Source organism: Phalaenopsis equestris, unplaced genomic scaffold, assembly GCF_001263595.1.
Source record: "Phalaenopsis equestris unplaced genomic scaffold, ASM126359v1 Scaffold000096, whole genome shotgun sequence".
In the NCBI taxonomy this organism is placed as follows: Eukaryota; Viridiplantae; Streptophyta; class Magnoliopsida; order Asparagales; family Orchidaceae; genus Phalaenopsis; species Phalaenopsis equestris.
In genome coordinates, this window is record NW_018164538.1 from 144,982 (window position 1) to 168,424 (window position 23,443).

The window sequence follows — 23,443 nt, forward strand, 5'->3', positions numbered from 1 at the left end:
TTTTCCCCTTCATCCTATCACCTTTATTGATTATTTTTGCTAGGTGGTCAAGTTTATTTCATCAAGAATACATTCTAAAGAAGAAACAACGGGAATAAAAAAAAAAAAAATGAAGGGGCAGGAGACAGAGAATATTGTGATAAAAATCACCATTTTTAGCATATCATTGATTTGCTTAATCTTACATCCACTTCAAACAACATATTCAATCTAAAATTCTTGATCTAATTCATGAACCTCGAGTTATTTTATTTTGAAGTAGAATCACTTGGTAGATGGATAAAATCTTCATTGCCTTTATTCGTATTAATATCAATGAGAAACTATGACTTGTGTAAGTTGTTAAAATTTTGACACAACATGAACTCCAAGTCAATCTAAATCCCTTATTGTTTAAATTTATCAAAAACTTAAAAAAAAATCTTATTAGAATAGATGCTTAATATATTAAAGGGAGTAGAAAATAGTATAGCAAAGAGGGATCTTTGTAAAATGCTAATGAAAATGAATCTTCTTCTATATTTAAAACTATTTTAATAATAATTATTTTAATAATAAGTATTATCATTAAGGGGATAAAAATTTAATTAATTAATTATTTATTAAAGACTTGTATAAATCTTCGAGCACCCCGCCATCCCCTCCCCTCCTCTCCCTTCGATTACCCCGCCATCCTATTTTAATAATAATTATTATCATTAAGGGGATAAAAAAATTAATTAATTATTTATTTATTAAAGACTTTTGAATAAATCTTCGAGCACCCCGCCAACCCCTCCCCTCCTCTCCCTTCGATTACCCCGCCATCCCGAAATGTGATTGGAAGGGAGTCTATGGTGTTTTTCTTCTCAGCATTAGAGGAGGGTTTAGGCCCGCCGATGAACAAGCCCAGCTCCTTCGACAGGTTGGCGGTTTTCTTCTCGCTTGTCCAGTTCTTCTCACACGCTTCGTCATTTTCTACAGTTTGATTTGTGCTTCTCTTTTTCTAATTAGGTTTTATTTTATTTCCCGACTGTTTTCGTTATCTTCTTCATCTTACATTTTAATATTTTTGGTCTTGATTGGAAGAATGGATCGATTAGACTTAAATAACATATGATTGGGGAATCAACGTACCATTGTCCTCTTGATCATGAAGATAAGTTTGTATCCTTGTCCTTGTTGCATGAGGGGAATGGCGCCCGTGGAGTAAGGATTGTTCTAGATTAACTTGGCCGTTTTTTATATCACAAATACAGATAGTTGAAAATAAAATAAATCGTACAATATTTTTTTATATGGAAAAGCTTTGGAGAGAAACAGAGATCTTGCTGGATTGAAGAGGTTCCGCTATTTCTAGGAAATTGATACAAGCTGATCTATATTGGAGTTTGTATAATTTCCAATATTTGGTACATAAGTAGCCTAGCTTCCCTCCATGTCATGAAATTTTTCTTTTTCCCTCGATGTCAGGATCAAAGGTTAATTGATTAATCTCACCAAGAAAATGTGCTTTAGATGCCACCTTATCACCTTTGATGATTTACTTTAATATTTCCCTCAAATAGTTTCATCCATAGTTTACATCTTTGTTGATTTACTTTATTATTTCCCTCAATTTTTTGAGACAATGGCTCATTGTCTCCTTTTCCTTATTTTTTAGCCTTTATTTTTGTTTGGTCAGAGTTTATGTTATGGTTTGAGTATTTTGGCTTTCAAGTGCTAATTTGTGCGTAACTGATAAGTAGATTGTTATTTTGTAAATTTGTAATATTTTTCCTTATTTCACATTTTCAATTCAATTAATCATGGAATACGTAGATTTACTTGACAATTTGGCTGTAGTAGGTTAGTCTTGTTTCTAAGTTTTTGTCTTGTCGATTTGAAATGAAATTCTTTGTTGAGTGTCATCTAGATTGATTTCACAATAAAAACAAAAAAGATAATTTATTGCCCAACTCCAAAATTAAGTGCATTGATGACACTTGTATGTGCTTGTCAAATGCAATCAATTAAATGGCTGGGAGAAATTTTTACTTTTTCTGGTCACCATAACTACTTATGCGATCAATCATTTATCAACTGTCAACTGAGTTTGAGTTGTACTAACTTGACTAATGCTACCTTAGATATTGGGCATTCAGTCTTCTACCACTTGAGCTTATCTTGGTGGTTTATTTTGATCACTAGAAGAGTCTTCTATCTTGGTTACAAAAAGATTCATTAATCTTTATTCAATAAAGAGACTATTCTTGTTCCACAAACGATTGAAAAGGGAGATTCCCAATTGGGTTAAGGGTGATATCTTGGTCGAAGAGGAGAATGATACATCTCGTAGGATGACCAAATGTAGATGGCCTTGGTAGAATATCAAGAGTCAATTTATTGAATGATGACTTAATAGCTAAGTGTTTGATTGATTAGGGAGGCAATAGAGATTGATTGGTTGGTTGTTCAAGCAGGCTAGTGGCTCATATTATTCGGAGAGTGACACAGATAAGAGCCAATTGAAATGAGGATGATATCTTTCATTTCAACTAGCATGTGGACAAATGCAAACACTATGATGGAATGAGGCCAATGGGAATTGGAATAGCTCTGTAGCTAATGAAAATGAGCGATGGCAGGATGCCAATCAGTTACAGGTGAGCTTGGAAAATGGCATCCATGGAGACACTCATATGTAGGGGAAGACTCCCTAAGAGGTGATGACATGCCGTCGTGGGTGATAATTCCTTATTGTAGTTGAGTTTTAGCCCTTTTATTTCAAAATGTTATAAATTCATACCCCGACTATTTAAATTTGACATAAAAATCACTTTATGAATGATAGGCATTATTCTTGCTAAAGGCTATTTTATTCCCGTGTTGGAAAATGAAAGCTTAAAGCTATTAAGAGGGTGTATTAAATATTCTGCCCTTCCTACTAGGAATATAACTATAGCTTTAGCCTTCTAATTGTTTATCGCTTTTTGTGCTATTGTGGCTTTGTTATTAGATAATTCCAGCTGGCCCAGGAGGTATCAAATTATTTATTTTCTTAAGTGTGCTTTGCTCAATAATTTTCTTCTTAGTAGTAGCAGAAGGCCCATTTGAAGTGAATTAAGTCAACAAAATAATTGAATCAATAGTGTGTTTATTATAAATCTTGATTTGTTAAATAAAAAAATTCTCAATATGGTACACATTTGATGCCTCTTTTCGATGAGACATCTTTTTGAAAAAGAATTTTCACTGCTTATGGATGTCCATGCTAATCTCAAATTCTTGCAAGAACCATCCGACCAAACAAATAAGAAGGATCAAGTAAGAATTTGAACTTCAAAAAGAAAAATGAATGACAATGATATTCAGTTATTTACCTTCAAAAGCTAGTCTGAACATTATCTTGGCCACATATTAGCGAAAGTTTAAAGCTTGATTTTTCATACTCATGGGTTGAGAGTATTCATTCATAAGAGAGAAAGCCTGAAAAGCTTATCCTTTATAAACACACTTAGCTTTATCTTAAGTGCAAGAAAAAGTCAAATTTCAATCCTTCACTATATTCTAAAAGTTGAGAATGAAGATGTAATTGCACAAAAATAAAACAAAACCACCATTGAAGTTGATGACAAAATTGTCGTTGGTCCCTTTTTTGGCATAAGTTTAGACACATCCCTTAGCTTCCTAAGAGCTAGACTAAACTAGCCTAGACCTTTGGTGGCTAATCTTAAATCAACATTTCTATTAGCTTTAAGCTTTGACCCAATTAACCTAGTATCTTTGATGTATGTTGATTCATTTTAAGTGTCTGATAGACCCTAACTGTTTTAGTGGCTCAACCTAATTATTCCATTTGACATAGTAATCTAAGGTTTATTCTGATGCCCTCTTTGTTAACCCGGACCTTTATTTACTCAATTAAGTGTAGATATAACCTATGTAATTCATTTACCTTTGCACTGGCCTAGGCTCATCTAAAGTAATTTTTTTATTTTTTCACCATTTAGTTGATCTTATAATAAGCTTGTTGCTCGTCTCTATATAACCATGCCTTAGGTGGTTTAGTGGATTGATTTAAAATTAAATTGGTCTTAATTGACTTACACTAGAACTCCTTAGGCCTTTTGATATTAAGGATCATAGCCAACCATTCTTTTAGGTGGACCTAATTTATGATAACCTAATATATAGGAGCATTAAATTCATTTAACCCAATCATAACCCATTTGATCTAGCTTAGACCCGAAACTAGCTTAAGTTGACCGATTTTTGAAATTAATATATCTTAAATCTTTAGTATACTTTTTAAGCACCAAGTTGATCTCTTAAACCAATCTTTAAGTGCTTAGACATGTTTGCCTAATTTGGTCTAATTGATGCAAATGAACCTATTGATCACTTAACCTCAAAACCTTTAGCTGTATCATGGTTTGATACTAGACTTATGTCTTGCATTGCATTACATTGGATAGTAGGTTTGATGCTGGTGGGGGTCAACAACTATTGAGAAAATTAGGGTGAAGAAAAACAAGATCGACACAAATCCAGAAGAACACAGGGATTTAACGAGGTTCGGCAAAGATGCCTACGTCCTCGGGAGCAGAGCGACGACTTTTCACCAATTCAGAACAAGTACAAAATTCAGGGATAATCCCTAGGGTTATATACAAGCCTAATTTATAACCCTAGAAAACACATAAAAAAGAAACCTTGGGTATATTAACCCTGTACTACACCCCCAACCCACATAACGAAACTTCTCTGATTTGGACAGAATCTTCCGCTCTGCTCCGCTCCTGATTTAACACTGTCCATTTATGATATATGAGCAATATCTAACAAATCTCCACCTTGGCAAATATCCAGTCCCTTAGGAGAAATACGTCATGGAGTTTTTTACATACCAGAAGTGGGTTGGGCCACCATGCATCTCTAGCAACTGCATACATTCAACAAGTCCAAGCAATGCAAGAATTTGTTGATAGTAACTGACTTGGTCAACATATCAGCTGCATTCTCATCAGTATGAATCTTCTGCAACAGTATCTCCCTAGAAGCAATCAATTCTCTGATCTTGTTATACCTGACATCAATGTGTTTGGTTCTCGCATGGTACACCTGGTTCTTAGCCAGATAAATAGCACTCTGACTGTCACAAGGCAACTGAACTCCACCTTGCTCAATGCTCAGTTCTTTTCCTAGCCCAGCAAGCTATAAGGCTTCTTTAGCAGCTTCAACTGCTGTCATGTACTCAGCTTCAGTTGTAGATAATGTCACAATAGACTGAATTGTTGATTTCCAACATATAGGTCTTCTACCAAGAGTAAACACATACCCAGTTGTAGACCTTCCGCCATCCAAATCACCTGCATAGTCTGAATCAACATACCCCACAACTGATGGATCATTCTGCTGACTGCCAAAAATAATTTTATGTCCTACAGTACCCTTCAGATACCTGAAAATCCACTTGACTGCTTCCCAATGTCGCCTTCCAGGTTTAGCCATGTATCTGCAGACTTGACTAACAAAATTAGCCAAATCAGGACGAGTACATACCATTGCATACATCAAACAACCAACTGCACTGACATATGAAACATTTGCCATGTCTTGGATTTCTGTATCTGTCTTAGGACACTGTTCTGAAAAAAACTTAAAATGATTTGCCAAAAGAGTGCTTATAAGTTTTGCTTTGCTCATCTCAAACTTTTCCAATACTTTCTCAACATAGTCTCGTTGAGATAAACATAATCGTCTTGAGCTTCTGCCTCGATGAATCTCCATTCAAAGAATCTTCTTCGTAGGATCCAAGTCTTTCATGTCAAATTCCTGACTCAATAAAGCTTTCAAACCACGGACATCATTTATATTTTTTGCAGCAATCAGTATATCATCAACATACAATAACAAAAAAATAATATAACCATCATCAAGACTCTTCACATAAACACAAAAATCATACTCACATCTCTTGTAGCTAATCTGAATTTTGTAGGAGTCAAACCGCTTGTACCATTGTCTTGGAGACTGTTTCAACCAATACAACGATTTCTTTAACCTGCAAACCAGATGCTCCTGTCCAAGCTCAGTGAACCCTTCTGGCTGCTCCATGTAAATTTGCTCTTCCAAATTACCTTGCAAGAAAGCAGTTTTAACATCTATCTACTCCAAATGCAAATCTCAAATAGCTACTAATGTAAACACTACCCTGATTGAAGTATGTCTGACCACAGAAGAAAATATTTCATCATAATTTATCCCCTTCTACTGTGAAAATTCCTTTGCAACCAGTCGAGCCTTGAACTTTTCCCCTTCTTTTTTTGATTCTGCTGGTTTCCTTTTGTAGACCCACTTGCAACCAATAGCCTTCTTTCCTTCAGGAAACTAAAGTAGCTCCCATGTGCGATTTTTCTGTAAAGAATCCATCTCCTCAACCATTGCACCCATCCATTTCTCTTTCTCGTGGCTAGTGATAGCTCCTTGAAAAGTGACTGAATTATCGCTGCTGATTAGAAGTCCACAAGAGACCAATTCTTCATAACCCAACCTGCTAGGAGGCTTTACATTGGCGCTGTCTCTGTCTATCTCTGACTAAGTTATAATTCTGCAGATCATCTGGAATAGAATCACCAGGTGTTGGATTTGAACTTTCACCTCTCTTAGAAGCTACTGGCTGTTGTTCTAAATCCATCTGCACTGCATCTGAACTAGAACTCTTCTCTGACACCTTGTCTTGATTCTGCTTTAACATAAACTGCTCATAAAAAACTGCATCTCTGCTGATCACCATTTTTTTTTTAATCGGATCCCAAAACTTGTATCATTTCACACCTTTATTGTAGCCTAAAAAGATGCACTTCTTGGATTTTGCATCAAGTTTTGATCTTTCATCTCTAGGTACATGCACATAAGCAGAACAACCAAAAATCCGTAAATGATTGAATTTAACTGGATTACCTGTTCATACCTTTCTGCGACCTTGCCACCTAATGATGCTTGAGGTGATCTATTGATGAGATAACATTCCATATTCACAGCCTTTGCCCAGAAATTCTTAGGAAACCCTGCATTCAGTCTCAAACATCCTGCCCTTTCAGTTAAGGACATGTCTATCCTTTCTGTCACACCATTTTGCTGTGGTGTCTTGCGCACTGAAAAATGTCTCTGAATCCCGTGCTCCTCACAGGTGCTCCTCACAGAACTTCTGAAAACTTCTGAAACCGCGAATTTGTGTACTCTGTGTCACTTCATATTTCTGCCAGTTTGGTTCTCTACCTCAGCTTTCTACAGCTTGAATTTAGAGAAAACTTTCGATTTCTGCTTCAAGAAATACACCCAAATTTTCCTGGAGAAATCATCAATAAAGGTAACGAAATACTGAGATCCTCCCAATGGCAACTCCCCAATAGGGCCCCATACATCAGAATGCACATAATCAAGAATCTCTTCAGTTTTGTGTTTTCCAGTCATAAAATTGACTCTAGTCTGTTTTCCAAGAATACAGAACTTACAAAGATCTAGCTTGCAGTTTTTAACACAATGCAACATATTTCTTCTATGCAAATCTGTCATCACACGTTCACTGAGATGAACCAGACGCATATGTCATAGCTTTGTACTGTCATCATCTGACTCCATAGAATGAAGTCCACCTACAACTGTACTCTCCAACAGTTTGTAGATATTGCATGCAGTTAACTTTCCTTTCATCACCGTCAGCACCCCCTTAACAATTCTGATGGTTTTTCTATTCTCATCAGCCTTAAGAATAAAATCATTTCTTTGTAGAGTGTCCAAGGAAATCAAGTTCTTCTTCAGATCTGGAATATGTATGACACCACATAACGTTCTAACTGTATCATCGTACATCTTAATTATGACTTCTCCAATACCAACAATATTGCAACATCTATCATCTCTCAGATAGACTGAGTCAGAATTAGTTAACCTATATGAAGTAAAACACTCTCTATTATGTGTTATGTGATAAGAACACCCTGAATCAAGAATTCATGCATCCGTGATCTGAGTTGATGAAACTGAGAGCATATCGCCATCACTGCAATCTGAATTATCATTCTGCACCACATTTACACCACATTCTGCACCACATTTACAGACTTTGATAAAGTATCATCTTTCTCTCCAGTCTGCTTCTTCAGCTTTGGACAATCTCTCTTCATATGAACTAACTCATTGCAACTGTAACAATGAATTGTCTTTTTGCCTTTGAACTTGGATCTGAAATTTTGCATTCCAAATTTTGCATTCCACTCCTTTTTCTTTCTTCCACGATCCTGCTTACCCTTAACATATAAACTGTCGTCGTGAGAGCTTTCCCCTGCATTCTGCTTCCGCTGGTTGTGAGCCAACAATGCTGTATTAATCTCATCAACTTTGATAGTTTCTTTCCCATATGTCAGAGTAGTTACCAAGTATTCATAAGAAGAGGGCAACAAACACAACAAAATCATCGATCGATCTTCATCCTCAATAATCACACCAAGTCGTGATAAATTCGTGATTATTTGATTGAAGTCATTCACGTGCTGTGTCAGATCATAATCTTCTTGCATCTTCAGCCCATACAACTTTTGTTTCAGATACAACTTATTCGTCAGAGATTTAGCCATAAACTGAGTCTTTAATTTCTTCCATATCTCGTATGAAGATTTTAAATTTATTACGTGATACATAACTTCATCTGCCAGACATAAGTGTATAGTTGTCGCCGATCGTTGTTGTAATTCTTCCCAATTTTTTATTCTCCATGACATCTGATTTTGCTGCCCGCAAAGCTTTCAAGACTTCCTGTTGAGCCAACAGATCTTTTACTCTTGTTTGCCACAATCCAAAGTTATCAGTTACATCGAACTTCACCACCTCGAATTTTGTACCAGAAAAAATCATTTGAAAATAACTCCTGCAACAAATTATTTCAGCAAAAATTTCTCAGCAAATCCTTGCTCAGAAGCTTTTCAAAAAGAAAAAGAAGGATTGAAAAAGCCTCTTAATTAAGTTTAAAAAAACCTCTTAATTAAGTTTTTCAAAAAAGTAAAAAGTTTTTTTGAAAGAAGGATTTTAAAAAAACCTTTTAATTAAGTTTTTCAAAAAAGTAAAAAGTTTTTTTTCTTTTGGAAAGAAAAAAAATGAAATATTTTCTTAATTAAGTTCCCTTAATTAAGTCTCCATTAATTAAATAATTAATTAAATTTCAAAAACTTTCCTTCTCCGCAACTGTTTAAATCACCTCCTTGCAAGTAAAAATCCCTCTTGTAAAGGAACTGAAATCGGATTTCCTTCTTCCCCAACGGAAGAATATTCCTCTGTTTGATTCTTTTCTCCAAACGCCTCGAGCAAAGAAGGAATCAAATTTCTGGAAAGAAATTCCCGCGAACTGCGGTGCTCCTCGCGTGCGCCAAAACCTCCGCGTGCTCCTCGCGTTCCTCTGCTTCGAAACCTTCGCGAACTGCGGCGTTCCTCTGCGTCCAGCGAACTGCTGTGATCTTCCGCGAACAACGACTCCCAAACCGTCCGCCAAGGCGACGAACAACTTCCCTTTGCTACGTCCGCGAAGAGCTTTGCCTCCGAGCGTTGCCCGGTTCCCTTCCGCACGAACCGCTTTTCCTCCGCCGCCAAACTCCTCTGCGCCGTCGAGAATTTTTCTTCCTTCTCTCGAACTTCTCTCTGATACCACTTGTTGAGAAAATTAGGGTGAAAAGAAACAAGAACGACACAAATTCAGAAGAACACAGAGATTTAACGAGGTTCGGCAAAGATGTCTACGTCCTCGGGAGCAGAGCGACCGCTTTTCACTAATTCAGAATAAGTACAAAATTCAGGGATAATTCCTAGGGTTACATACAAGCCTAATTTATAACCCTAGAAAACACATAAAAATGAAACCTTAGGTACAATATGTAATTACCAAATTATCTCTGTACCACACCCCCAACCCACATAAGGAAATTCCTCTGATTTGGACAGAATCTTCCACTCTACTCCGTCCTGATTTAGCACTGTCCATTTATGATATATGAGTCATATCTAACAACAACCTATTGGCAGAGATCCTCGAGGTTTCTGTGAGTGACAAACGTATTATGTTTTGAAATTCATTCATAGTTCGAGAATTGAAGGCACAGGTTGAGAGTCTTTTTCCATGGCTCTTTTCTTTAATATAGGAAGCGACATTTAGATTTCCTATAAACGACGTCAAAGAAGGATGTTGACATAGAAAATATGTTAATCCAAGTTAGCAATGATGATTACATGTGTCAATGACTCGCAAGAAGAAAGAATGGAATGCACCACTTGAAGATGCTGGAGGAATGTGATCATCTAAACCTAAAAAATAACAATGAAAAGATGGGACATTAGAGGCTTGTTTCAGTGGTTCAATCAAATGACATACATCAACTATGTGATTGGTTGGAATGTTATTATTTGATTCAGGGACCAGTTACAAGGAAAGTATCCAAAAATCCTCTACTTGGAGAGAAAAGGAAATGCTTTTATCCAAAGATTTTTTCCTTTGAGAGGGAAGGTGGACAACGAACAAAGAATGGAATCATCCCATGTTTGTTGTCTTTAATTACTTAGGTTAGTTTCCTTTTCTTCTTCTTTCTTCCAGTTTGAGGAGAGCTTACAAACCTATTGTTTTCCATTCAGTGATTACCGCTATGTGGCATAATTAATGGAGCAATGATTCAGGCATAGAATAATAATTGTAGGAAATGGCGTTAAGGGCCATGTATCTTTATGGATGATATGTTATCAAGGCTATTAGAAATGAGGCCAGGGAAACAAAGATATTGACAAGAAAACTATTCTAGAGGTTGTAATCTGAATGGCGCCAAAAGAGTGATAACTACGAGGGGATATTTTGTCATATCATACCATTCTATCTTGTGGCTAAAATTTTTGAGTTTTCATTAGTCTTTAATTGTTCGCATCTTAAATAAACTATTCATGATGCCTGACAAGCAAACGATTGAGTCCTAGTGGGATCAATTCATGTTGAGTGTGCATTTGTTTTATCATGAGAGAGACAAAAGATTGAATTGAGGAGATTTCTTTGGTGATCAATACATAGGAAGGATCAGAAGACACTTTGAGATCTCCCTCATTTAAAGGAGGCCTGAGGGATTGACCTCTCATTGTGGGAAGTTGAATAGTTGAGTTGGATGCTAGCAATGTGATAATTGCCTTGCATATGGGTTAATGGTTATTCCTTTTGGCCTGGATTTTTGAAATTTCAGATGGTGTATTTTGAGATATCAAGCCTTGAGATCACAGAGATTTTATTGTGCATTGAAAGTAGTAGATTAAATTTTCATTGTCCTTCCATGTTATCCTAGAACCTACAGTCATGATATGATTAAACAATGGACCTAAATCTAAGCTTAAACTCAAACGACTCTTAATTTGGATTGTCCGACCTTTGATCTGATGGCCCTCTTTGATCCATTTCAAATTTGAGTACCATGTGGGCCCCTCTTGCTATGGATTCCTCTCATATGTAAAGCCATCACTTAATTAACTTTTAACTAAGTCTCTTCGACCCCATTTCTAGGGCATTTTAATCCTTTATAGAAATTCCAAAAAAATTAATTTTAATTAAAATATTTCTAAAGTTAATTCTTAAAATTTTCTACAGTATATTACTATCTTAAAAGGAGTATTGATTTAAATTTTCAGCTCATTAATACATAATTATGATTTTTTAAAGTTTAGAAAGTTTAAAAATGGAACGTTGTCATTGTGGAGTCTCAAGTTCCGAATGCGAAAAGTGAAGGGTTGCGTTAGATAGTCGATAGCCATTACAAAAAAATTATCGAAAAACTATGACATGAATTGTTTAAATTATTCTGTAAATGCTAAGACGTTCTTTAGAAGTGACACATTATATTGGCTCAGTACAGTGAAAAGTGCGCAAGGGTCACTGCACGACTAAGAGTGTAGTGTTAAATAAATAACTTTTATCACATTTTGGGCGGATACGAGCAAAGAAGTTAGTCCATGAAATTAATATTAGAATAAAAACTTAGAATATAGGCACTCTCACTGGCAAATTGATAGAATTAGTACATAATACGGTTCATATGAGGATTATTTTTTTTATTCAATAAACTAAATGGGTTAGAGAAAAGATTAAGTAGATTGATAACTTTGATTTTAAACTTGGTGCTTAGTTAAGAGTCCCTTACTAAAAATAGTGTAAGTGTAATTATAAATAAGAGTTTGAAAGATAATGTTATAAAAATTAATAGAAATCGAGATAGAATTATAACTATAAATATTGTTGTTTATACTAAGATGTTAAAAGTGCTTATGCTCCCTAAGTAGGTTTAAATATATGAACAAAAGAAAATTTTTATAATAACTTTAAAAAATTAATCTAAATGATTTCTCTTGAAAAAAAAAATTATTGGAGGTGATTTAAGTGAACATGTTAGTATACTGATAAAAGATTTTAGAAATGATGAGTGATTTTGGAGTTAATAATGAAAAAAGGTGAGTCATTAGATTTTATTTTAGCTTATGCTTTTACTATTGTTAACACTTTATTTAAAAAAAAGAGATGAGCCTAGATATTTTATAAGAATCTAATAATAATGTATTGATTATTTTCTATTGAGAAAAATGTGTCGTAAAAATTAAGTATCAAATATTGATTATTAGTTTTGAATTTTAAGATAAAGTGCTGGAATATTAAAAAAATACAGCAAAATATTATCATATAATTAGATAGGAGCACTTAAAAGATAAATAAAATTATTTTTATGAGTAGACTTCAAGATCTTAAGATTTCGAAGATTCACAAAGAAGTTAATGCTATGTGAGATAACGTAAGGATTAAGCTACAAAAGATGTGTTTGAGGAATTAAAAGAGAAAACTTATGAATAATAATAGTTGATGGTGTAATAGTATCGTTCAAAAAAAGATAAAAATAAAAGGTTTGTTATAAAAATTGGTTAAGTTGTAAATGCTTCGAGAATTGAGAAAAATATAAGGTTACCCATAAGGAATTTAAGAGAATATTTTGTGATACTAAGAACTCTGCTTATAATGATCTTTATTATATATAAGATATTAAAGAGGGTCAAAATTATATGCATAACCTCATCAACCAAAAAATGAGAGAAATAAATGTTTAGTTCAAAAAACGTATCATGATGAAAACAAAAATGTTCATTTTTTAGATGAGGATATTCAACAAAGGTGGGTGAAATATTTTGATAAAATTTTTAATAAAAATTTTGAAAATACGATCTACTTTAGTGATCTTAATATCTTAAATAATAATAATATTTTTTATTTTTATCATCACATTAGTAAAACAAAAGTTGAGGTTTCAAAGAAAGCTAAGTGTGGAAAAACATTAGGATCTAACAGTATTCCAATAGAAGTAAAAATATTTAGGAAATTAGAGATTTTTTGGCTAGCTAAACTTTTTAATATTATTTAAAATTTAAAAAGATGCATGATGAGTGGACAAAAAGTCAGTTGGTTTATATTTTTAAGAATAAAGGTTATACACGGAGTGATTATATAAGAATTAAGTTAACGTGTCATGCATTAAAGTTATGAGAGAAAATAATTGAACATAGGTTGTGATGTGATACAAAAATTTCTCAAAATCAATTTAGATTTATATCTGACAAGTCTACTATGGAAGCTATACATTTATTGAGGTTTGATGAAAAAGTACAAAGAGAGTAAGGAGAAGTAAGGAGAATCTACATATGATATATGATTTTTGTTGATTTAGAAAAAGCTTATGATAATATTTCAATAGAAGTACTTTAGAGAGATTTAGAAAAGTAAGGTGTTGATATTGCTAGAGCCATTACTTTTGTTTAAACACAAGAAGGATTGACCAAGTATTTTGTTATTTCAGTTAGATTACATCATTGATCAATTTTAAGCCCATATCTTTTTTCTTTTGTTATGGATATTTTTATTGGACATTTATAGGAATATGTATCTTGGTGTATACTTTTTGATGATGATATCCTTCTTGTGGATAAGACTAGAGAGATTTCATGAAAAGTTTGATTTATAAAGTTCAATTTTAGAATCTAAAGGTTTTGATTTGAGTAGATATAAAATTGAATACATTGAATATAATTTTAGTATTACTAGATCTAGTGAGGGGATTGTAATAATTGATTATCAAGTCATTAAAAAAGTAAACGTGTTAGATATCTCAAGTCTATTGTTCAAAGTCATGGTGATATAGATGGGGATGTTATTAGTAGATTTTAAATTGGATGGCTGAAGTGGAGGAATGCATCAGACCTATTGTGTGATAAAAAGTACCACTTAAACTTCCGCTTAGAATTAAAAAGGAAAACTTTATAAGATGGTTATGATATCTGCAATGCTTTATAGTGTAGAATGTTGGCCTGTAAAAGAGAAACATAAAATTAAGCTAAGTGTTGATGAGATGAGAATGATCAGGTGGATAAATGACTTTACATTTAGAGACAAAAATGTGAAACGAATATATCCGTGAAAGTGTTGGAGTAGCTCCAATGACAGGCAAAATTAGAGAGAGTTTCCTTAGATGGTTTGGTCACGTTAGACATTGACCATTTGATGATCCTGTTAGGAGAGTCGATTTTTTAAATTTGACTTATGTTAAAAAAGGTAGATGTAGACCTAAAAAGATTTGGGCATGTTGTATTAAAAATGATAATCATTTATTAGAATGAAATAAAAATACGACATTTAATAGGACATAATGGAGAGAAATGATTCATTTAGCCAACTTTGCTTAGTGGCACAAAGGCTTGTTGCCATTGTTGTTCCAGAAAATTTTAAAATGGCTTAATTTAATTTTAAAAATTTTGAAATTAATAGCTATGGCTTACTAAAAAACTATTGAATCTGGGAATGGGGTTATTTGAGTAACATTTAATCTCTTTATGTGAATTTCAAAGCTATTTATTCTATTTAAAATACTCAAATTTATATATAAAAAAGTTTAAGCTTTGTTTAATTAATCTTGAATATATTAGGTACGTATATCTAACTTAGTTTTTGTTTATATCCATATTTTGGCATGATGCATCGCAAAGTTAATCATTCACTCCATTTTGAACCTTATTTTAATTATTAAACTATTTTAAACCTCTTATATTTAAATCTTCTTTAAAATCTATCTAAATTATAATTTTTAAAATCTTAATTTTTTTTATAATGTATTTAAGTTTAAATTCTTAAGCGGTGATATGATACACCTTTGTTGGATTATGTTCATTTCCTTTCACCTATACATTCATTTTAACAATTATTGACACCTTTGAATATTGATCTCTTTAAAATTATTAAAAATTAATGAGTCTTTTAACATTTTTGCACTTTGATATATTGCATCACTTTGAGCTGGAGTTCACATATTATTATGATCTTAAGACTTTATGGTAATATAATCCACCTTACGGTTATTGTATTCACCCATGTGATAGTTTACAAGTCTTTAAATCATCTTACACGTTTTTGAAATATAAAAATCCTCTTAAAGGCATTAAATTTGAATCCATTTCGGTACTTTGATATGTTTCACCACCTTAATGTGGGGCCTACACATCACCCGAACGAAAGGATCTAAGACGACAAGTTCCACTCCAAGGTCTATATAACCCTTTAAATATTAAACCCATAGAAGTTAGAAAGATTTAGATACATACCGCATAATTCTTATCTATTTACATATCTAATACCTAAACTTCAATTCTTATATACATACCCCCTTACCTATGCATGAAAAAAGGAATTTTGCCATTTAAAATTTAAAATTGTAATTTTTTTGATGTGACATGAAATATTTGGGCGGTATAAATGTATAAAGCAAACTATAGGTGTGATATGTAAAATATATAGAATTGGGAGATATTTATATATATGCCCCTAGAAAATATAAAATGCTCCATAAAATCCTTAAATCATTAATGCCTAAACTTGAAACTATTTATGGTTATAAATGGAAGAAATTTCATTTGATATCTTAAATGAAACAAAAAACCTTTATTAGATGACTAACAACATTTACTTAGCACACACTAAATATTATGATAAGCACCATGCTATGATTAGGGTGCTGTCGCTTATCGTGGCTATCTAATGTAATGTAATGATGGGTTGGTATATTGTTGGACTGTTATTTTGTGCAAATGGCAAATTATATATCTTCTTGTGGATTCTTAAAATCACTTTAACTGCTAAATTTTTGCTTGATGCTTCTTTTAACTTTTATTTTTTGGATGAATCTTTTAGTAATAGAAAATCATATAGGCATGCAGGATATAACTATGGGGATTAGTATGTCATGGAGTTCATAGGATCAGTTGGTGAAGACATACATGCAATTCTATTTGTGTATACTTACGGTCTATGATGTACTAAAGTGGAATTTTACCTTTTTGGAGTATATTGTAGGTCTCATTTGCCTCTGATCTTTCTAAATACTTGTGATTTGCTTGTTGTTTCTAGATACTCAAATCAATTATGATATATAATTAGGATTTTTTATGTTACTTAGTTTTTATGAGACTTAATGCGCACTTCTCACAAGGCTAATGATTTTGAAGTAAACACCTCGCTCTCTTTTGGTTTATGTTGATATATAATTTGTAATTTGAGTAATTTATATTTTTCACAAAATGATTGCACGATTATGGTCAACAAATGCTTTCAACAATTACTCATCATGTACATGAATCTTCTCTTAATAACAAGATAGATAAATAAAGAAGAAAATTTATTTGAGTATGCATTGACATCCACATGGTAAGATTACCTTTTCTTTAGCGGCATGATTGTAAGACCCAACAATCTTAGATAAGATAACTAGCTCAAATTGCAAAACATTCAAACTTTTTATAATTTAAATTTTAAAATGCTAATGTGGATTTAGTTTGTTATCCCTTTTAGGTATGATTGTCATATCAAATGTCAGCTTTTCTTTGTTTTTTTTGAGATATAAGCTGTGAGTCTTATTGTGATTGCTTATATTAGCATCAAATTTCGTTGAGGTTTGTCCTTTAATGGTCTTCAAGTCCTTATCATATATTATTGTTTTATGCTTATGTTTTAAGTTAATATAGTATAAGTCCTCCATGGTTATTCCCTAACAATGATGTCAATATTAAGTATAGGCAAGTATGTCTCATTTTTAATAATGGGATAAATCTGAACATAAATTTAACATTTTTTATAAAATATAACTGCACTATTTAGGGTAATATTTTATAGCATTTGTGAAGTATGTTCGCTGTTGTTTTTCTTTGAACTCCTTACATTATCCTTACTCAAGTTGATCCTATCTGTTTTGGTATTCTTATAGCTTAATCATTTCCATCATCTTTGCAATCCTTAAATATTTCATGATTTTAATTGAGATTTTCCTTGAGGCCCACCCTTTTATGATATAATTAAATATAATTGCTTGTTTATATAGGAAATTTGAGCATTATGATAAAATATTCTTATAGCTTAAATGTTTCCATTTTCTTTCACTCCTTCACTATTCATGTGCAAACCACTCTGTCCCCTAGCCTGTCTGCCCCGTCTTCCTCTCTCTCTAAACTAAACAACTCCGTGGGGAATTGAGTATCGTTTAGGAAAAGCAAAATATCGTTTGGAAAATGTCGGTTTGTGATCTAATCATTTGTGCAGGTACATTGAATGTTTGTTACGTCTTTTAAGATCGCGAGTTTAAATTTATATTCTTGTTCCCCAATCGCCGTGTCTTACGCCATTTACTAGCTTGTCTCTTAAGACTTTTGAAAATATTGACATTCTCTTGTGCCCCCAAACAGGAGTTCTTATTCTGTGCGGACACCGACGCAACTATGCGTGCGGTGTCCAATGGAAAGATGACACCTGGAACAGTGGGCCCCACAACTTAAAAAATTAAATTGAGGCATGCTTACGACGCGCCCCGACCCTAATTTGGCCCGAAACAGGTAAAAGTTAACAGCGCGCCTGAAAGAAAGTTTATTTCATCGGAAAACCAAGCGACGCTGAGCGAGGAGAGCACGGAGCACCTTCATTCGATCTTCATTCTATCTTTTAGGGTTTTTGAATCAGATAAACTTAGGGTTTTAGAGTTGCTGTTGGAAACCGAAGAGAGCCCAGTGAGAATTTAGACGGAAGAACCCTTGATAATGGAAATCGAAGAGGAATCGACAATGCAGACCGAGAAACACAAGAAAAAGGAAGGGAAATAGCGAAAGAAGAAGGAAATCCAAGAGGATTCATCCAGGTAATTTTTATTTTGGTGTTTTTGAGTTGTACACAAGTGCACACAATATTATTTAAAAAACCAACATTAAACTGCAATAAAACTTGTTATTGAATTATAATACAAAACCAATCACAACTTAACAATACCTTAAATCTTACCTGAGTATTATAGAAATAATGTTATAATAATAACAAAATACAATGAAAAAATTACCAGAATATAACCTTAATTCTACACCAGAATATAACCTTAATAATATTAATATCTGAATACAACGAAAAAACTTCTATAATATAACCTAAGTACTAAACCTGAGTAATACTAGAATATAACCTTAGCCTAAATAATATTACCTGTGTATTACATAAATAAAACTATAATAATAACATAATACAAGGTTTTTTCCCATTCAATAGGGCTTCAGATTCGAGTGTTAGTTTTTTTAATGTTTCCAGCACGTTTTTTTAAGCAAGTTCGAGTTAATATGCTGATCCGATATGCAAATTTATGAACGTGCGTTCGATATATGAGACCACTCGAACAAGTTGCTGAAGTTTGAGAATCTTTCAAATGTTTATAACCATAATTGTTATATATATCCCTCTTTGCATGAACCGACCACCGCAGTAAAATATATTTATCAGGGATCTTTGTTATATTCTCATGGTTAAGCACTCTTAAAGTGTGAGCACATAATATCCCCATCATTTCAAATTTTTTACAACTGCATGTAATTTTAGAATTACCTTTATCGACCTTAACAATCCACGGTCTGACTGTGTGCTCATTATCTAAGTTTCTAACATAAAATTCTGAATTTGAAATGGCTGAGCACTCCACAGCAAGACCACACAAACCATTAACAACTCTGCTTCAAACATTGAATATAGCTTCCTCGTATAAACTAAAGCTCCTTGCCTCAACACAGGACTACTTTTTACAGCGGGGACAATTGCAGACTGTTTAGATTTAAAATCTTCATCCCTCTCATTCCTTCTCCAAGCTTTCATGACATTTTCAAGACCCAAGAAACTATCAGTGAGGGTGTTTGTTGGCTTGGAGACATTGTGACAAATGTTATTCGTCGACTCACTTCTTTGTGTTGAAAGGATCCCCATCCCAAATATTTTCTTATTGAAAGCTGTTGACCACTTATGTCTGATATTGTACAAACTAATCCACCAAGCATTCTCATATAGATTTCCTAACACAATCATTGTATGCCAAGTTTCTTCAAACTCCTCCTCAGAGTTACACCTAGCCATGCATTTATAAAAAAGCTCATTGACTTTCTTGGTGCTTACACCACAATGTAGTTTTGAAGATAATTTCTTATAAATATGCCATTGACATAATCTATGTCTTGTGTGCGGAAGACACTCTTAAATGACTCTGGCTATTGATTGATTCTGATCAGTGAATATTGTCATCGGGTGTTTGTTGTCCATAATCCGAATAAATGATTTGAATATCCACTTGAATGATTCAACTGTTTCATCTGACAAAAAGCCAACTCCAAATAGAACGTTCTGCTAGTGGTGGTTCACACCGACAATGGGAGCACAACATAAATTGTATTTATTTAATCTATAACTTGTGTCAAATATTATGACATCCCCAAATCAATTGTAATCAAGTCTAGATATCTCACCACTCCAAAAGAAATTCAATAAATTATCAGACTCATCAATTTGGACGTCTCATGAAAACATCGTATCCTCTGTTTGCCTCTCAGTGAACAATCTAAGTAGAGAATTAGCGTCCCCGTTTTCAATTATACTCTTTCTCTCTCTTTGTATGAAATTATAAGCATCCCTTTTCGTGCAATCAAGATTTTCAACACCCCCAAATTCTGTAGCCAGAAAATTAAAGGCATTGCTTGTTCTGATCCCTGATTTTGTCATCGATCTGAGCACTTGTGCACTGACATCACCTATTTTTCTGCTGGAACGCAATAGATGTTTGTCACCGTCTGCCGCCGTCTGCCGCCGTCTGCCGGCAAAGGATGTTTATGAGTTTCTATAAATTTCTTAACCGACCAGTTACCTTCTACATCGACGACATATCGGATCATGGCTGGACAACCAGTTTTTGTGTCCCTCTTCTGTACTTCACTATCACATTGTTATTCAATTCTTTCTTGAAACCAGCCTTATCACAAATGAAATCTTTTGTCTTAATCATTTTTTAAGTAGGCCAAAAACCAACATGGTCCTTTCGCACAGTGAATCCAATATGGTGTGCATATGCACAATAATTTTCATAGGCTTCCTTCTCATTATGAACCACCGTGCGAAGCAAACTATCCGCAATTGGATCAATGCACACAGTTAAAGGTTCGGGGAGCTGCAACTTTCAAACATTTCACCATTAGATTGACAAAATAACGCTTCAACATAACCAATTAGTAAATACAATCATGCTGGTATGAAACGATAAATCAATAACAACATAATACATAACACAATCATAATACCACATAAATAATATCATAATAACACAAAAGTATACTTCAAAGACAAAAATGAAAAAATAATAGCATAATAAAACCATTATAACACCAAAATAACACTACTTACACCGAACATAACACTCTGTTAAAAACACTGATTAAATACAACAATAAATAACATCATGATACGTAATACAACCATAATACTACACTAATAATATCATAATAACACAAACACTCTTGAAAGCCTAAAATGCATAAATACTACCATAATACAATCATAATAATACCATAATAAACCAATGATAAAACCTAAATAAGACCCAAATGATATCAGAAAAAACAATATCAACCACAATAATACCAGAAGGATAATACCATTACGACAAGGATAATACCTACGACAACTTAAACACAATGATAACACTTACAAATTAACTTAGCAATCAAATAATATAGTAATCACACCATTCGAGCCCAACAATACTATCATTTGGAAGTCATTAATAGCAGCACATAAAACAAAGAAAGAACTCTACCTGAGGAATACTTCCGGACGCAGCTAATGATCCAAGCTGATCGCCATCATTCTGAGATTCCATTAACATTTCTTGGTCGACAGAGAAATCCATTTAATATGGTGTCGACATAGAATAAGAACTCTGTCCTACCCGTCGAATACTAACAGACGAGAAAATAAAAAAAATCTACATCCATAAGACACCAATAATCTTTGGCGGGATCGAAAATGTCGAAATGCTAGATTTGGCGGGATTGATTTGCGGGATTCCATAAATCCAAATATAAGCTTTTTCCGGTTATTGGGCGGAGTTTGGGTCGGGTCACGCATTCTGCTTATTTCTCTTCACTGAGGGTCCACCATTACACATGTTTCTTTTTAATTCGCTACCGCATGTCATGCGGTCATCGGACAAAATAATTTTTCCCCAAACAGGGGTTGACTTTGGGAGGTTGTTGGAATTTGTGGTGGATTTGGACTTATAATCACTCTAAAACATTTACAATTTTGAACTGATAAACTAAAATCCGACTCATTATCATTATGAATTTTAAAATGATTTAAAAATTTGAGCCTTCAAACTTTAGGCTCCTAGGGTTCAAAATGTTGGAGATCTAGGCTTTTAATATGTTGGCTTTTATGGTTTTAAAAATTTTAAAATTTTCGGCCTATTAAGATATAAACTTTCAATTTTTAAAATTTTAAAATTTGAGTTCGTAAACATAAATACTTTAAAATTAAGTTTTTGGGATTTGGGCTCTTATGACACAAAATAATTCGAAGTTTTTGGGATTTGGGCTCTTATGACACAAAATAATTCGAACATGAAATATTTTGAAATTTTAACATTTTGCCACTGAATTCACGATACATTTGATAACGAATAGAAGATGGTCCCTCTTAAATCTCAAAATGAGAGTATTAGCCCACAAATTATAACACTTGTTTCAAAAATTCTAAATTTTAATTGATAAGAAAAGTTTAAACCTAAACTTTAATGCTAGTTCTTAAAGTTAAATGCAACTTTTTAGACATTGTACAAGTGCTTGTAAGGTATATGATTAACAAGTCGAACACTCTCAAGCTATAAATATTTTAAGATATTTATGGGTTAATTATGTGTAATCTCAAAACCTTGTATAACACAGTTTAAAAACAAGTCTGCGTGTGCTCCAACTAACATATGAAATGTTTAAATATTAGATTTAAGAATGTTGTGCGGGTTAATCAGACCGTCTTGTCTATAGGACATGGTTGTAAGTCTCACTCAATTAGTCTGATTATCCTACTCGCAAGGACTGCAGTTAACTAGTTTAGCAATTTTGAAATAAACGTTCAAATACTAAATTTATTAATTTACAAGTTCAAATCACCTAGTTCAACCCTCCTCCTTTTAAGGATAGGAGTCAACATGAATCATATCCTAAAAGTTTAAACTGACAAAATTAATTGCCCCCATTCAAATATAAAAATTTTAAATGTTTAATTCCTCAATGATGGCATTGTTGATTTAAGATTTCAACCGAAAGAGTCAATCTTTTAAATCATAATTTTTGCAGTAACCAAGTTGTCGAGCTAAAATTCGATCACTTAAAAGCTAAAAGCAAATTTCATCCACTATTTGCAACAGTTTGTCGAGGGTGACAAACCTCTGATTAACTTCAGCTCACAAAGAACGAATGTCATATCAAATGTATCAATAAATTCATAATCAAAGTAATTGCATGCTAGTAAGAACGTGACTCAAGTCTTCTATTCTCGTAGTTTGGCCCAAATGCTCCATAAAATAACAGTTATGACCAAAACCCTCTGACCAAGTGGTTGTCGCCAAATGACACCATTATATTGGGGTCTGGGCCGCAACCCGTATGTTCCTCAATGACTTTCTACTATTTGAGTTGTGAATCATAAGGGTACATTTTATTAGTACAAAACCTTCTATTAGCTAAGGTGAACTTAAATTTGTTTTTTTAGACAAATATCTAATTCAAATCTACAAGGATACCTTGGACGACGTAGTCCATGGTTGTTGAAAAGGATTCTTGTATCAGATTAGGTCGATTAGCTCCTTTGACTAATTGGATCATGGACCAATATGACCCAGGGTGATGGAATCATGAGATCTTAATCAGGTTTCGTCTTCATTTCCCCACCATCCACTTTAAGCTTCACCATCCACTTTAAGTCCACTTTAAGCTTCAAGTAATAGTTCTACAACTTAAATTTTGTGCTTGCTGCTATTATATG

The 23,443-nt window shown here is 33.4% G+C and overlaps 1 protein-coding gene across 1 annotated transcript in view; it reads left to right on the plus strand.

The window, feature by feature from the left end:
- The first annotated feature begins 780 nt into the window (after positions 1-780).
- Positions 781-23,443, plus strand: part of LOC110020414 (cell division control protein 2 homolog A) — a 72,475-nt gene continuing 49,812 nt past the window's right edge. The window contains exon 1 of the mRNA XM_020718506.1: positions 781-904. The gene's annotated coding sequence lies outside the window, so the exon portion shown is untranslated. The remainder of the gene's footprint in view (positions 905-23,443) is intronic.